Raw genomic sequence first — 5,000 nt, 5'->3', positions numbered from 1 at the left:
AAGTATCTTGAATACAGTCATGCACATGTAAATTTTCCCTTGACTCGTTTACAAGGGGGCAATCGTGTAAGGAATTTGGAGCTATCCTGACTTTATGAATGAAGTTCAAATTGTGGTTTATGAATGAAGTTCGAATTTAGGTATCTGATGTTCATGTAGCTGACCTGAAGATCCGTAAGCAAGTAATTTGAATATTGTGTATATCAGTTCTAGTTAAAACTGACATTAACCTTAGGGAGATTATCATAAACACTGGGCTTTTAATGTCCCTTTGCTAACATTGTATTTTATTTGTATCATTTGATAATATCAGTCACTTGAATCATGTTCATTTGGTTGAAATTAATGTTCAGTATCTAAAAATATACGAGAGGACATGAACCCTAACTATCACAGCTGTGTTATTTGGAACAGCAAATCAGTTATAATAGCTTTGAACGTAAATATACGTCTGGGTAAAATGACGTAACGAAAGTCAATAATGTCGTTCATTGCAAAGGCCTGAACACATGTCACTTGCTCATAATTTTTTTTTTTTTGTATCGTTCTTTGAGGAGTATACGAGAAAATTGCCAGTCTTGTATGAACAAAATAATAAATATGGCAATTCTATATACTATAAAGATCATTAATATTTGTAATGTCGTGATTTCATATAGCCCATAACTCTCTTCCTACGATTAAGAATTAACAATAATAATAATAACAATTTAATGTATTTGTTGAATATATTTGAGTAACATTCATAGTTACTGATCTTTTTTTTTTTTTTTTCTTTTTTTTAGAAATGAAATAACATGTTCGTCGAACGGTTATCAAACGATTTTTTTTTTTATTTATTCATTTGACAAACAACATTACGTAAGCTTCATCTCAACCGGAATATCTAGCATAAGCTCAAAAATGTGATGTGGAGTTCGCATTATTTTTTTTTTAATACATTTTTTTTTAAATTTCTGTTACGTCAACTGTGTAATTCATCTGCAAACTGTGTGCGTATGTGTGTGTGTGTGTGTCTGTGTGTGTGTGTATGTGTGTATGTGTGTGTGTGTGTGTGTGTGTGTGTGTGTGTATGTGTGTGCGTGTGTGTGAGTGTGAGTGTGTGAGTGTGAGTGTGTGTGTGTGTGTGAGAATGTAGTGTTAAAAGAGCCGCTCGAAAGAATCCACATATCCTGAGTTTGGCAAAGCGTTAGGATATGTGCGTGGGAAATTCGCTTTTACCTCAAGTTTAATCTCATTACCTGGCATCGTGCTGGCTGATTCCGAGAGAAAAAGGTGCGGGCAAATTGCATAAATCGTATGTTTATCTGATGTCCCGAAACACCATTATCAAGAACTAGGTTGATGAATGAGCCAAGGACCACATGGTGCCATTATGGTAATAATTAGGTAATAATTTCCCGACTGAAATTATTATTGGATATTAATCGACCCCAAGGGCATAGTTCCAATCGAGATAAGAAATAATTGTCGATTTTAACAATGTTGCGCAGTTATTTTGAAGAGAAAGAAATAAATTCTTAAAGAAAGTCACGAGTGAATTGAAGCTGTATATCCATTAGAATGTGAAAATGAAAATGGATAATATTATTCGAAAAAAGCTTAATGAAGATAATTTTGTTTGAACCAAAATTTGACTTTGATGGATCATTTTCTTTGAACAAAATAATATGATAACTTCTGATAATGGATATGAGTAGTAAGAGTCACTTATGTATTTTTTTAAAATAAAATTTCATGAAAATTAATAAAGGGTAAAACAGTAAGAAGGGAATATTAGATAAATAATCCTACCAAAATATTAATAGTAATGGTAAAAATAATAATAATAATAATAATAATAACATTTCATAAAACTGAAACTATAATAACAATAAACATGGTAAAAAAAGGTGAATCCTATTAAGGATCATGGTATAAGTATTGATGAATATAATAATAATGATAATATGATTTTTTTTAAGACACGAATTCCCTCGCAAGGGCTAGAGCGGGGCATCTCTGTAGAAAGGACTTTGAATTTTGCCATGACAGACCATATACCCCGAGGAGATGCCCTTCCTCATCTCGGGCAGTGATCAGGATTCTAACTTACTTACTTGGAAAACCGTCTTTTCCCTAACCGCGCGGGGCATCACTGTAAAGAATTTAGAAATGATAGAGATGGAAATGATAATTTTGGTATTGATAAGGATAATACTGATTGATATAGACAGTGATGATAGACCCTGATGAGGCTACTAAGACAACGATAACTAGAATTAAAATAAAATCAGTGAAAATACAAATGATAGGAAGGTCGCATGGGAATTATTTTATTTATTTGTTTGTTTGTTTTTGCTCGCATATACCAGTTCAAAATCATTTCCGCAACGTCACGTCGAAAAGTTTTCCATGTTATCCAGGCTCGCCCATTAACCCATAATGACTATCTCGTATCCTCATGACTTAAAATGCATTATCACAGACATATGATAAAATAGATGAAGGGGAAAAAAAACACCATATCATGAGCACACAACAACAGTCTTGATATACGTACGCTATAATCAAGAAAATTTTATCAATTACATCAAACACCATTGACTTTAGCAACAGACCCATGACGTAACCGTGAGGACGAAACTCAAGAACGCCAAACAATACTCAAGGACATTGGATTCCCTTCAAATGATCGATTCCAGAGAGACCAGAGTGTGGACGCCAGACAGTGCTATCCCGACTGGCTTCCAGAGAGACCAGAGTGTGGACGCCAGACAGTGCTATCCCGGCGTAGTGGAGATATCCATCCAACTCTTCATACAACACGGGAGTTTCTGCTTCGAACTGCTTAGCCTCATCGTGCGTACGTGACAGCTGTCAAAACTCTGGTAGGTGGAAGCTGAGAGAGAGAGAGAGGAATGGAGGGTAAGAGAGAGAGATGAAGAGAGAGAAGGGAGGGTAAGAGAGAGAGAGGAAGAGAGAGAAGGGTGGGTAAGAGAGAGAGGGGAAGAGAGAAGGGAAGGTAAGAGAGAAAGAGGAGAAGAGAGATAGATAGATAGAGAGAGAGAGATAGAGATAGATAGATAGAGAGATAGTGAGATAGATAGATAGAAAGAGAGAGAGAGAGAGAGAGAGAGAGAGAGAGAGAGAGAGAGAGAGAGAGAGAGAGAGAGAGAGAGAGAGAGAGAGAGAGAGAGAGAGAGAGAGAGAGAGAGAGAGAGAGAGAAGGGAGGGTAAGAGAGAGAGAGTAAGAGAGACGGGAAGATAAGAAAGAGAGGAGAGATAAAATAAGGGATAAGAGAGAGAGAAGAGGGGGAGGGTATGAGAGGGAAGAGAAGGGGGAAGGAGGGAGGGGGTAGGAGAGAGAAGAGAAGGGGAAGAGAGGGGGTAGGAGAGGGAAGAGAACGAGGGAGAGGTAGGAGAAGGAAAGAGAAGGAGGGTAGGTGAGGGAGAGAGAAGAGGAGAAGGGTAGGAGAAAGAGAGAAAAGGGGGTGGAGGAGAGGGAGAGGGAAGGGGTTTCTAGAGGTGGGGTTGTGTTAATGAGAGAGGGAGAGAGTTTGCGCATGACAGTTTTATTGTACACAGAACAGGCATAACTCTGTTTATGAACACAGTTTGTAACAAGATTTATTATTCTGTCTTATTAGATATGCCTTAATAGATATAATAATATAATAGATTATAATAGTAGCAGTAGTTTATATGATAATACTGATATTGACGATAACGATAACAAGAACAAAAACATATAATTATATTAATAATGATGATTATATGATGATGGTAATGATGATAAAAAATGATAATGAAGATAAAAATAATGATGAAGATAAGAGAGTAGTAGCAATAACAGTAATATTTTCTCTGAAATATAAAGCACTACCCACATTAGTTCCTTGATTCATCTGAAAGTAAGTCTAGCATAGCTTTTATCAATACAGCGAAGATAATGATACATTTCAATGTAAAATGATAAAAAATAAAAATAAAATATTCGTGTGGTAATACTTACAAGGGAAAATGTAAATGTAATATATATAAGTGACTTCAAATTTTAAGTCAAACTGTAAACTATATACTCCAGTTAAGTATAAGCTCATATTATTACACGGAATTACATTAAGAGGATCAGATCCCTGAAAATACATTCACTCAATCTCAAAAAAAAAAATAACTATGTTAATAATCTTCCATGAAAAGACTCTTTCAAAGAAGAGCTTTTGGCACTATACATGAAACATCTAGCTGAGTTGGTAGCTGTATTTTTTTGTAGTAAGTATAACTCCATCCCAAACATTCAAACATTGTTAATAGTCTTACACGAATCTTTTTTTTTTCCCAAATCATTCCTTTTGACTCTACACATGGAACATTCAGCTGAGTTGGTGGTTGTATTTTTATAGTAATAAACATACCTCCATCCCAAACATTCAAACATTGTTAATAGTCTTACACGAATCTTTTTTCTTTTTTTTCATATCAGCCCTTCTGATTCGGTGATTTTCTTTTTATTCAAATAAATATACCTCCATCCCAAACATTCAAACATTGTTAATAGTCTTACACGAATACTTTTTTTTTTTTTTTTTTTTCTTCCAAATCAGCCCTTTTGACACTACACATGGAACATTCAGCTGAGTTGGTAGCCGAATTTTTGCGAGGGTTGGAATTAAACTTGCATGTACAGCGACACTTTAGGCGACATTGTAGTGGAATTCTTTATGCCAGTTTGCTCGGGGGAAGAAATTCTTGATATCTAATTACCTGCGAAAATCAGAGGTGGAAGGGATGGAAGTTTAAGAGAGGAGAGAAGGGAGGAAGGGAGGTGGAGAGGAAGAGAGAAAGGGAGAAGAGGAAAAGGAATGGCGAGAGAGATGGAGTAAAAGAGAGAAAGAGGGGATGGAAGGGGGGGAGGGCGAGATAGAGATTGGGAGAGGGAGAGAGAGAGAGAAAGAGAGAGAGCAAGGGAGAGAGAGAGAGAGAGAGAGAGAGAGAGAGAGAGAAAGAGAGAGAGAAAG

Source organism: Penaeus chinensis, chromosome 32 (genome assembly GCF_019202785.1).
Source record: "Penaeus chinensis breed Huanghai No. 1 chromosome 32, ASM1920278v2, whole genome shotgun sequence".
Lineage (NCBI taxonomy): Eukaryota > Metazoa > Arthropoda > Malacostraca > Decapoda > Penaeidae > Penaeus > Penaeus chinensis.
This window is presented reverse-complemented; position numbering follows the sequence as displayed.